The sequence below is a fragment of the Telopea speciosissima genome, chromosome 9 (assembly GCF_018873765.1).
Source record: "Telopea speciosissima isolate NSW1024214 ecotype Mountain lineage chromosome 9, Tspe_v1, whole genome shotgun sequence".
In the NCBI taxonomy this organism is placed as follows: Eukaryota; Viridiplantae; Streptophyta; class Magnoliopsida; order Proteales; family Proteaceae; genus Telopea; species Telopea speciosissima.
The window spans coordinates 38480931-38494401 of NC_057924.1; the positions used below are offsets into that span (position 1 = coordinate 38480931).

At 35.3% G+C, this 13471-nt stretch overlaps 1 long non-coding RNA gene across 1 annotated transcript; it reads left to right on the top strand.

Moving 5' to 3' along the window:
• Positions 1–3646: 3646 nt before the first annotated feature.
• Positions 3647–3902, top strand: LOC122639561. Its single transcript, XR_006329533.1, has 2 exons — positions 3647–3728; positions 3843–3902. It is a non-coding gene; the product is annotated as an uncharacterized LOC122639561 (long non-coding RNA).
• The last annotated feature ends 9569 nt before the right edge of the window (positions 3903–13471 follow it).

The following is a 13471-nucleotide window of genomic DNA, read 5'->3' on the forward strand; positions in this document are numbered from 1 at the left end:
ATTGAGAGTTTATTTGATGCATTTTGTGGAACAATCTGATGGCATGACAACAAAAATATTTTTCGAAGGACTTTTTGGGCTCAAAAAATTCTATGATTTGAGAGAATGAACTTGAAAAATGATTGGGGGATGAACTTGTTCGAAAAGTTTAGGAGCTTTGTTTATTGATAATTTTTGCCAAAAGAAAATAAAGATGAGTTTCACTTTGAAATTTGACATGTGGCTAATCTTGATTGTACTATGTCCATTATTCTATCCAATAACTAAAATTACCAAATCACGCTTACATGTGGGACATAAGTGGTCTAGCCTAATCATAAAAACTTTTACTAGAAAATGAATGAGAAAATGAACGACATGAATTATTTTTTCACTTCCTACTTTATAAGGAAAACATAAATTTAAATTGAACCATTACATAATCATGAACTGTTTTATATGCAAGCATCTAGATTTCAAGACTTAATGCCTACTGCTTTGGGTTAAATGTCAACATCGCTTCATGTTGTGCTATAACATACCATTAATATAGGAATAAATTTTCATTCTTTATGTTTGTAAAAGATACAAATCTCTACAATATCATACATTGATTCAATCTCTTCAAAAGATAATGATAGGTTTTTGACCAAGTCTTCAAAGTTGTTGTGAACCTAGTTGTTGTAGATAAGTAATTCAAGGGTGCGTTTGGTATGCATTCTTGAAATGCATTCCAGGTCGGTTTTGCATTCTCGGATGATAAAAATAGTTGTTTTTATTATTCGAGAATGCGAAATCAATTTAGATTGCATTCCAAGAATGCATACCCAACACAGCCTAACTCTTCATAGTTTCAATTTCGAACTCATATAACACAATTTGGATCTGATAATATATAAATACACTACCTTCTCATCCATTCATCAATTGTTGAGAGAGAGAGAGAGAGATTCCATCTCCATTACCTGCTTCTATTACATGATATTAGAACAACACATGAGAAGCCACATGTGAGGAGGATATTAGGGAATATCACAAATTTATTATTCTAAGACCTTGAATGACTTCATGTGCTATCTAGTTCTATCTACCTAATAGCTTAAGCTTTTAGGTTGAATATTCTAATATGGCATCTCAGCTATTCAAACTTTGATTTATGTCATTGGCTCCAAATTTTCTTCAAAAGACATTGTTTCGATTAATTTTTTCTTGATGAATTTCAACTTATAAATCATCTCAAAGCATTTCTCTTTCTCAACAAAAGTATAAAGTTGATCTTCTCAATTGACCTTCGCTCATCCAAATAGCTTTTGTAGATAATAAAGTCTATCAGTACATGTATGCTACAATCTTCACCTATTAGGCTACTATCAAAAGAGTATTACCTTATCCGAAGCACACTAATACTATGGGCTTGAACGGTCATCATGCCAAATCTTTACATCTTCAAGCTTTATTTCATGTTGATTGGGCTAGCTGCTTAATGATAATTATTGCTCTCCAAGTGGCTATTATCGTGTATTTTTTTGTTCAAATCTCATCTCTTCAAGAAAGGATGTTAGGTCCTTGACTACATCTTCATTTTTGTTGTTAACACTGTTGATGTAGATAATAAGTAAAAATAACATTTTTGTGTATATTTAAACTTTCAAACTCATGTAACAGAATTAAAGATACTTATAATACAGCAATTAATTCCTCAACCATTAATTAAAGGTTGAGAAAGAGTCATTTCCATCTCCATTACTTGCTTCCATTATAGAAGCAACAAAAATTCACTACTCTCCCCAACTCCTCCCCGAAACAACAAAAAAAAAAAAAAAACAGATGGCAGCCTATATTAAAAAAAAGGTTGAAAATTTTGCCGCTTTATTTAGAGATTTTTGTACCTTAGGTGTTTTTTGGTACCTTATTAGGTTTATGTATGTGTGCTTTAGTTAGTCATTATTCATTGCATGGGAACCCTGACGTCAGCTTCAACCACATTAATGAAGCCGAATTAATGTGGATGTTTGATGGAATAATAATATGGTTCAGACATATACTTCTTACATATCTCCAAGACTTCTCTCCCATACACCAGCCACTATTAATTGTATTAGAGTCCCTGTCACGCACGTACTTCAACCTCTTGGTGCAAATTAAAAATGATTTTTTTCTCATCCTTAATCTCAGGTGGCAGAGGCCTTACTTGAGACACATCATAAAACTTGTCCATTTCACACTCTGAATCTTTAATCCAAGACCAAAGACTATAATGAACTCTAATTTGGTGAACTTGTAATTCCTTATTAATGGTCGCGATCGCACGCTTCCACCCAATCATAAAATTTACCAAAACCTCAACTTTATCCCCAATTTTAAATTGTTGAAGAAGAGCAGTTCTTTCTTCAGACCTTCTTTACAATTCACAATAGAGGAAAGAAAAAAATTAAAAGAAATATTAGTTTTAAAATCAATTAAGGAAGAAATGCATGGCTGGAGTCACTTATAATTTACTTCAGTTTAGTTCTAACTTTGGCCTACTTTGGATTCCGAGACCAATGTTCTTCATTAATCTCCATATCATAGTGAAGTAAGTAACTAGTAATAAGGGTTTGGAATTGAAGTAGAGTCTCCGCATGCCCTCACTTGGAAGTAAAATAGAACTCCCTCCAACAAATGACATGTATGACAATTCAGAGGGTGCTGAAAATTTACATATTTATAGGTGGGTCCGAGTTTGTCTAGTAGCAAACAAATAAGGTATTGAAAAAATCAAGAACTACAGTCGGGAGTTGGGTGCATGCAAACACACGTGAGGGTATTGCCTACTTATGAGAAGATATGTTGAAACTCCGTCTAAAATTTGACATGTGATAAATCCAAATAACTTCCTAAACATCCAATCTTCTGAATTTCAAGATATCATCCTTCCATGTGGAAAACACAAGGATGTATATATTATACTATTATACTATTATACTATTATACTATTATACTATTATACTATTATATAAAAGCACGTTGCGGTAAATCTTTCAGTTACTTATTCTACCCTTCATTCTTATCTAAAATTCCACTCTTCAATTCTTAATTTTTATGTCATTCTTTCTTATAATTTCATAATCTTAATTACCCTTAGGATTTATTAATATTATTAATAATATTCATTATTATGTAAAGCAAATCTCTCCACAAAAGTATCTTTTTTTATTTGTCAGATCATCCAAATCCTCCCTTTGTATCCCTTTTTTATTCGTTAGATCTTCCAAATCCTCCACCCACCCTTCCTTTTCTATTATATTTTTTGTCATTTTTTTTTATTTTTCACAAATTAATGGTACCCTTACCCCCAACTTTTTATAATATTCTTTTTTTGTAACTCTAAATTGACATCCACGAGAGATATCTCTCTCTCTCTCTATTTTCTGATAATTCTTTTCCTACAGTTATTATTACCCAAAAAAAACCAAAACTTCTCCTACAGTTTCCTTTTTATTTTTCTTATTACTCTCCCTCACCACGATCTCCTCTCTCCTGATCTCCCAATCTCAAACCTAAACCCTCTCCCTCTTATTGAAAATCAAGCTTCGGGGGTGAATGTCTTCTCGCAAGGTTTCTCTGAAAATCATTTTAAGGTGAGAGACCACTTCTTTCACTTAGATCTCTACTTATTTTCATCTTCCAGGGGAAATCTTCTTTCTAGAAACCTGCTTATAGTTTCTTAGAGTCCGCGTTGCCGGGGAAATCATCTTCATCAAAAACCAGTAATGCCACTGTGTCATCTTTTCGGTGCTGTCTCATCTAAAATCCTAGAAAGTTCGATACAATATTTCTTTAATACTCAATTCCCTCTTCTCTTATTCTTTTCCCACCCACAGGTTATTTGCAGGGAAGAGAGTGGAAATGATAGACGTGGACATCTTCAATCTCTTCTGGTACTAAATGTTTCTCAATAAGAGAGACATGTGTTGTAAGCCTGTAACAGCGAAGAATTAGATCTCAAAGGTGTAAGGGTATTTATATAATATCCCTTCATATGTTCTAATATAATCCTACTTGTATTAATACTCAGGCTGTGAGGGCCAATCTAGTAATTAGCCCATCTGACTTAAACCCTAGTTTTCCTATAAATACTAGCTGGAGGCAGCAGTCTGGGTATTCCAAACTAGATACTCAGGGTGTAATGCTTTAAGCAACCTTATGCTTAAACCCTAACCCTAACAATCTTAAAGCATTAGATTAATTTTCTAGTAGATCGGCTTCGGTGTTCGTCGGTTTTTGGAATCAATGTTCTGCTTCGGTGTTCGTCGGATTTTGGAATCAACGTTCCGCTTCTGGTTTTTGTTGATCGATTCTGCGATCGGCTTCAGCTTTGATTCATAAGCTTTTCTTGCGATCGACTTTGTGAAGAGAGAATGTTCATCATAAGTTTTTGATTTGATCGAAAGGAAAAAGGAAGTTTTTTAAAGCTTTGATTCGATCCAAAGACAGGTTTGCAGAACACTGTTTCCAAAGCTCTTATTTAACTCCTTTTGATTTGATCAGTTTTGTTTTGAAAAAAAAAAAAAACAAAACAAAAGCAAAAACAAAAGCAAAAGGACGAAACAGAGTACTTGATTGCTTTTTCCCATTTTCCTTTTTTTAAAGAATTGGTTCATTATTTGATTTGAGAAGAAGACAAAATCAAAACTCTTATCAAATTTTGAAAAGCTTCTATACTTTAGTTTGATTTGACAGGAAGCTTTATTAAAAAAAAAAAAAAAAAAAGTAAAAGAAGAACATCTGCACGGATTTTCTCCTTTTGGTTTCGGCTGTACATAACTGAATCGGATCGGCACCAGCGTAGACATCGTAGCACCAGCGTCGACATCATCGCACCAGCGTCGACATGGTCGCATTATCGCGATCCTTTTCTTCGCTGCACAAATCCAATGTTCTTCATCTCAGGTGTGATTGTTCCTTGAAGCTTTTATTTTTATTTGAATTTCTTCTTGGGCATATAAACAAATCACATCATAATGGATAAACATGTTGTTCCAATTAAGATGATCAAATTAGAAAGCTTTAGTGGCTCTGAGTTCAGTTCTTGGAAAAGGAAGACTTAGTTTGGACTGAAGTACCTCAATATTTTCTACACTATGGTAAATACCTTTTCTGATTGTACGGACCTAACTGAAGCCCAATGGATAAGTGATGAGGACTTTTGCAAAGACTATCTATTGAACTGCCTGTCAGATAGGCTGGCAGAGACCTATAGTAAATATGAGACTGCAAAAGAGATTTGGGAAAACCTTGATGCCCAATTCAAAAAGGAGGAGGAACTATCAAAGACCCACTTAGTTGATAAGTTCATGGATTTCAAGTTTCAAGAAGACAAGGAAATTACTCCTTAAGTTACAGACTTTGAGAACTTGAGAACAAAACTGAACCAAGAAAATATCCCTGTTGTTGATGCATTCTTAGTGGGTGCAATTATTTTTAAGTTACCCTCTACCTGGCATTCCTTTAAAACTGAGATGCATAGAAAGAAAACACAAGTGGGACTGGATGATCTCAAACGGTTCATTAGAATCGAAGATGAGAACAAAGCCAGGAATAACTTGGAGATGGTGAAACAATAACAGGCATCTGCCAATTTGGTTTCACAACCCAAGAAATATCCTAGGCAGTCCAAGCCACCTAAGAAAGAACCCCAACAGTTGGAGGCCAAAAAGACTAATTTTAAAAAGAGGGGCAAGTGTCGCAACTGTGAAAAGTGGGATCACTATGCATCTGAGTGTAGGAGTCCTAAGAAAGGGAACACTGACACACCACAGAAGGAAGTTCACATGTTGGAGGACAAAACTGAGCCTACTAACTTTGTTGCCATGGTTGGCAAGGGTAAAAGGTTGGCTAGTACATCTTCAGATTGGTGGTTAGACTCTGGGGCGACTTGTCATGTTTGCAATAACAAGGACCGGCTAACTGATATTGTTCAAGTAGCAGAGACTGTCACTGTTGCAAATGGAAACGTCGTGAAAGTGATACAACAAGGGACAACAAACTTGGTTATTTCATCAGGTAAAATACTTACTTTGAAAATTGTTAAAATTTTTCCTGATTTTGAAAAGAATTTAATTTCAATTGGAATTTTACTTGATGCTGGCATGTCTATTACTTGTAGTAGTGGTAGAGTAACATTATCTGTTAACTCTTTTTATTTTGGATGTGTTTATAATTTGAATGGTATGTTTAGGTTGAGTTTAGCTAATGAGACAATAAATCAGGTTAACAATAATTCACTTGATCCCAAAATACTACATTGTAGGTTAGGACATGTGAACTATAAGAAAATGCTCAAACTAACTAAAACTCATAATTTACCATTAGACACTTCAATTAGATTTAACAGATGTGAAGCGTGTGCTCAAACCAAAATAACTAGAAAATCTTTCAGACCGGTTTCTAGGAGCACTCAACTTCTTGAACTTATACATTCTGACATTTATGACTTTAAAAGCTACACAACTAGAGGAGGTCAGAAGTATTTGATAACATTTATAGACGATTTTTCTAGATATTGTCATTTATACCCGTTAAAATCTACAGATGAATCATTTAAAAATTTTAAAATTTCAAGAATATGGTAGAAAATCAGTTGAACTTAAAAATTAAAAGATTTAAAAGTGATAGGGGAGGAGAATACAAATTGACAGAGTTCAAGGAATTCTGTGCCTCTGCAGGCATAATCCTTGAAATTACTGCTCCTTACTCACCTCAATCAAATGGCATAGCTGAAAGAAAGAACAGGACGTTAACAGAGATGTTAAACTCTATGTTATTGACAGCTGGTATGCCCTCTTGCTATTGGGGAGAAACAGTGTTGACTGTAAATCACATTCTAAATAGACTACCACATTCAAAATTGACTTCTACACCTTATGAACTATGGCATAACCATCCCTGTAGATATGACACTCTTAAAGTTTAGGGCTGTATAGCTTATGTTAGGATACAAGACCCTAGGAGACCTAAGGTGGGACCTAGAACAAACACTTGTGTGTATCTAGGTTGTGCAGAAGACAGTGCTGCAGACCGATTTTTGGATCTATCAACCAATGTGGTGATAGAATCTAGGGATGCCATATTCTTTGAAGATAAATTCCTCAGAGATAAAGGCCTGACCTTGCCTGGTTTCTGACACTACTCCCACAATGCTCCCTGAATTAGAACCTAGAAGAGTATCTACTAGAGATAGAGTACCCAAAGATTTTGGTAAGGATTTTGTGACGTACCATTTAGAGGCTGATCCATCCATCTATAAGGAAGCGATGAGATCTAGGGACTCACTGCTATGAAAATAAGCCATTAATGAGGAAATGGATTCTTTAATGTAGAATGAGACCTGACACCTTGTTGATCTGCCTAGAGGGGCCAAGACAATAGGGTGTAAGTGGGTACTGAAGAAGAAACTTAATCCAGATGGATCTATAGTCAGGTATAAAGCATGGTTAGTAGCTAAGGGCTATAAACAGGTGAGAGGGATAGATTATTTTGACATCTACTCCCCAGTCTGCCATTTGGCAACGATAAGGATTCTTCTTGCCATAGCATTTATTGAGCAGTATGTTGTGCATCAAATGGATGTAAAAATGGCTTTCCTTAATGGAGACCTAATAAAAAAAATCTACATGAACCAACCTGAAGGGTTTGTCATGGAAGATTTTGAAAAAAGAGTTAGTAAATTAAACAAATCTCTCTATGGTCTTAAACAATCACCTAAATTGTGGCATGAAAAGTTTGACAAGACAGTAAGGAGCCTTGGTTTTCAAACCAGCAACTCGGATAAGTGCCTTTATTTTTTATCTGAGTCAAACAAAGTCGCGATTATTTACTTGTATATAGATGACATGTTGATTCTAGGTTCTGATCTCTCTGTAGTGACTGACATTAAAGAAATCTTGTCCAAAGAATTCGACATGAAAGATCTTGGTGTGGTAGACACCATTCTTGGGATGAGACTAAGCTTCAGTGAGCAAGGGATCACCTTTAGTCAGACTTATTACATTAAGAAGCTACTTTCTATTTGGGGATACAGTGATTGTAAACCGATTGAGACACCCTATGACTATAACAAACTGTTGAAACCTAACACATGTGACATCGTGAATCAGTTAGATTATTCTAAACTGATTGGTAGTCTCATGTATGTAATGAGTTACACTAGGCCAGACATAGCCTTTACGGTAGGCATGCTGAGTTGTTTCATTAGTAATCCTAGAAAAGAGCATTGGGATGCCCTATCGAGGCTGATGAGATACCTTAAGGGTACTCAAGGTTATGCTCTATGTTATACTGGACATCCTCCAACTTTGGAAGGATATTCTGATGCATCTTGGTGCTCAGATTTAGGAGACAGCAGATCCACCAGTGGTTATGTATTTACACTAGGATGAGTAGCTGTAGCATGGAAATCCAAGAGATAGACTAGTATTGCTCTGTCATCTATGGAATCGAAACTTTATGCTCTAGCTTCTGCGGGAGATGAAGCAGAGTGGATAAAGGATCTGATCATGGATATTCCATTGAGGAGTTTTAAGTTAAACTTCATATATATATTCTGTGATAATCAAGCAACAAAGACGATCGTGAATAACTCACTCTTTAATGATAAGAGGAGACACATCAGGCTAAAACAGGTCATGCTGAATTATGAAACAGAACAAGGGATTATCACTTTGATTGATGTGAGATCGAAGGATAATATGACAAATGCCCTTACAAAGGGATTGAACAAAGATCGAACATTCAAAACTACAGGGGAGATGGGGTTAAAGACCATTTAGTTAGGTCTTAACCTAACCCAGTATTATTTTGAATTATTCGAATCTCATCTAGCCTTGGTAAGCATTCGGAACAATTTACATGTTTCAGATAACTTAGTTAGGTTACTAAGTATGGGGGTTTGTGAAATCATTCCAAACTTGATGGTGTAGCAAATCTTCATGTGAAGTCTCCTTACTTTGTTATTCCACAAAGGAATATGGAAAATATTTGATCTGTTTCAATGATATTGTGCTAGTCTTTATGTCATTCTAAATTTGATGACATGTCTTTCATAGTATGGTGTACCATTCCAAATTTGATGATACAACATAAATCTATGACTGATATTACGAACACAGTATTGCAAATGAAAACATAGTATGGTCCATATGATAGAGACTATATAGGATCGAGTTCTTATAAAGAAACTTGATGATAATGCTTATTATTTTTTGATTTACCTTCAGCCATATATGAAATGTACTAAGTTCTTATTGTTGAACTAGATACTATTATGCAAATGATTGAATTCATATTATCTTATGAAATTCATATTTGACAAATTACAGAGAATGGCGAAGATGGAGGAGAACGGTTGAATCTGGATCTTGATGAGGATGACTTACTTGATGAGTAAAGTCACATGGATTGCAAGGACTTTTCCTTTTGAATATTTCTTTTGGTTTAGCCACTTGCATGTGGAACTTCGGATTTATTGTTGGGTTTAGTTTGTTTATCTAAAACCCTAGTTTTATTTCTTGAAGTTTACTTATTGCTTATTTGATTTATTGGATTATTAATATTCAATTTATTCAATTTATATTGATTGAACAATGGTTCCTATACATGTGTAATGGATATAAGTAGAACATAGGAGGAGATTGTAAGGATATTTATATAATATCCCTTCATATGTTCTAATATACTCCTACTTATATTAATACTCAGGCTGTGAGGGCCAGTCTAGTAATTAGCCCATCTGACCTAAACCCTAGTTTTCCTATAAATACTAGCTGGAGGCAGCAGTTTGGGTATTCCAAACTAGATACTCAGGGTGTAATGTTTTAAACAACCTTGTGCTTAAACCCTAACCCTAACAGAAGGGACCTATTTTGTTTTCCTTTTATTTTTTTTTCTTCCCCCTTCCCCCCCCCCCCCCACCCTACCCCTCCCATCATTATTTGGTGTATTCCTTCCCTGTCAAAGCCGTAGGAAACAACTAGAGAAAGGAAAATAAATTTCTTCAGTTAATTTAACTATAATTTCTTGTCATGACTCATGAATGGTAGTTACAAATTATAAATGAGACTTGTGGGTCTTCATTATATTCAACTACTCCTGGCCAACCCCTGCTTAAGAGCTCACCCTCGTTTTAACTTTTACTACTTTTATCTGCTACTCCTATTTATCAGAGATATAAGAAATAAAACTGATTATGGTAAGTAGAACATTAATCAGCACAAGAAGAAGAATAAAAGAGAACAACAAAATCCATCATTGGAAGAGCATGAGACCAAAAGAGGTAAAACGAGATAAATATTCTTGAATTAGATGCCCTTTGCAAGAACAGGGTATCTCTGAACTCTGAATATCTCCCCACCCTTGAATACTTGATTGGGGGGGGGGGGGGGCAGTCCCAACTGTAAGGGTATAATATCCCTTCATATGTTCTAATATAATCCTACTTGTATTAATACTCAGGCTATGAGGGGCAATCTAGTAATTAGCCCATCTGACCTAAACCCTAGTTTCTTATAAATACTAGTTGGAGGCAGCAGTCTGGGTATTTCCAAACTAGATACTCAGGGTGTAATGCTTTAAGCAACCTTGTGCTTAAATCCTAAACCCTAACAATCTTAAAGCATTAGATTAATTTTTTTTCCCTCTTAGATCGGTTTTGGAGTTTGTGTGATCGGCTGTTGGTGATCTTTCGTTCACGATTCTGGTTTTTTTTTTAAGATCGATTTCTAAAAAGTGATCATTCGGCTTCGGTGGTTTTTCTCTCCAATCAGCTTCGGCTTTTGATAAACATCTGCAGAATTACTCTATTTTGCTCATACGTCTCTGATTTTCGAATCACTGCTTCGGTCGTAACAATTGGCAAATTTTTTATCAAGGCTTTCCTTGATTATTTTAAATCAAAAGGAAAAAGACAAGATGGCTGCAGCTTTTGTTTGGTCAAAAGTCCTCTTGATTTTGATTGTTTGATTTGAAAAAAAAAAAAACGACAAAAGGAAGTTGTCAAAAAGTTTTTATTAAACAATCAGTTGATTGTTTAATTTGAGAAGAGGACAAAAGCAAGTTTTCAAAGCTTTTATCAAACTTTGGTTGAAAAGCTTTTGTACTTTAGCTTTTGATTTGACAGAAAGTTTTGAAAAAAAAAAAAACAAATCAAAAGCAGTTTGGAAGATTATCTCTTTGGCAGCAGCTTTTGTCCGTACAAATCAAAAGCCATTTGCAAGATTACCTTCTTGGGTTTGGCCACTATCTGCGGGCAGCCAACACCGCATCACAGCCGACACCACTGCAACTTTGCGATTCTTTCCTTCGTCGTCTAAATCCAGGGTTCTTCATCTCAGGTGTGATTGTTCTTTGGAGCATTTATTTTTATTTAAAATTTTGCTTGGGTATATAAACAAATCACTTAACAATGGAGAAACATGCTGTTCCAATTGAGATGATCAAATTGGAAAGCTTAGTGGCTCTAAGTTCAGTTATTGGAAAAGGAGGACTCAGTTTGGACTGAAGTACCACAATATTTTCTACACTGTAGTAAATAAATTTTCTGATTGTACGGACCTAACTGAAGCCCAATGGATAAGTGATGAGGACTTTTACAAAGACTACCTATTGAACTGCCTATCAGATAGGCTGGCAAAGACCTACTATAGTAAATATGAGACTGTAAAAGAGATTTGGAAAAACTTAGAAGCCCAATTCAAAAAGGAGGATGACCTATCAAAAACTCACTTGGTTGACAAGTTTATGGATTTCAAGTTTCAAGAAGACAAGAAAATACTTCCACAAGTAATAGACTTTGAGAACTTGAGAACAAAACTGAACCAAGAAAATATCCCTGTTGTTGATGCATTCTTAGTGGGTGCAATTATTTTTAAGTTATACCCTCTACCTGGCATTCCTTTAAAACTGAGATGCATAGGAAGAAAACATGAGTGGGGCTAGATGATCTCAAACGGTTCATTAGAATAAAAAATGAGAACGAGGCCAGGAATAATTTAGAGATGGTGAAACAACAACAGACATCTGCCAATTTCGTTTCATAACCCAAGAAAAATCCTAGGCAGTCTAAGCCACCTAAGAAAGAACCCCAACAGTTGGAAGCCAAAAAGACTAACTTTAAAAAGAAGAGCAAGTGTCGCAACTGTGGAAAGTGGGGTCACTATGCATCTGAGTGTAAGGGTCCTAAGAAAGGGAACACTAACACACCACAGAAGGAAGTTCATATGTTGGTGGACAAGACTGAGCCTACTAACTTTGTTGCCATGGTTGACAAGGGTAAGGGGTTGGCCAGTACATCTTCAGATTGGTGGTTAGACTCTTGAGCGACTTGTCATGTTTGCAATAGCAAGAACCTGCTCACTGATGTTGTTTAAGTAACAGAGACTGTCACTGTTGCAAATGGAGATGTCGTGGAAGTGATTCAACAAATGACAGCGAACCTGGTTCTTTCATCAGGTAAAATACTTACTTTGAAAAATGTTAAGATCTTTCCTGATTTTGAAAAGAATTTAATTTCAATTAGAATTTTTCTTGATGCTAGCATGTCTATTACTTTTAGTAGTGCTAGAGTAACATTATCTGTTAACTCATTTTATTTTGGATGTGCTTATAATCTGAATGGTATGTTTAGGTTGAGTTTAGCTAATGAGACAATAAACCAAGTTAACCATACTTCACTTGATCCCAAAATACTACACTGTAGGTTAGGACATGTGAACTATAGAAAAATGCTCAAACTAGCTAAAACTCATAATTTACCATTACACACTTCAATTAGATTTAACAGATGTGAAGTGTGTGCTCAAATCAAAATAACTAGAAAACCTTTCAGACCGGTTTCTAGGAGCACTCAACTTCTTGAACTTATACATTTTGGCATTTGTGACTTTAAAAGCTATACAACTAGAGGAGGTCGGAAGTATTTGATAACTTTTATAGATGATTTTTCTAGAAATTATCATTTATACCTGTTAAAATCTAAAGATGAAGCATTTGAAAAAAATTTAAAATTTTCAAGCATAGGGTAGACAATCAGTTGAACTTGAAAATTAAAAGATTTAGAAGTGATAGGAGAGGAGAATACAAATTGACAGAGTTCAAAGAATTTTGTGCCTCTGCGGGCATAATCCTTGAAACTACTGCTCCTTACTCACCTCAATCAAATGGCATAGCTGAAAGAAAGAACAGGACGTTAACAGAGATGTTAAACTCTATGTTATTGACAGCTGGCATGCCCTCTTACTATTGGGGAGAAGCAGTGTTGACTGCAAATCACATTCTAAATAGACTACCACATTCAAAATTGACTTCTACACCTTATGAACTATGGCATAAACATCCCTATAGATATGACACTCTTAGGGTTTGAGGTTGTATAGCTTATGTTACGATACAAGACCCTAGGAGACCTAAGGTGGGACCTAGAACAAACACTTGTGTGTATCTAGGTTGTGCAGAAGAC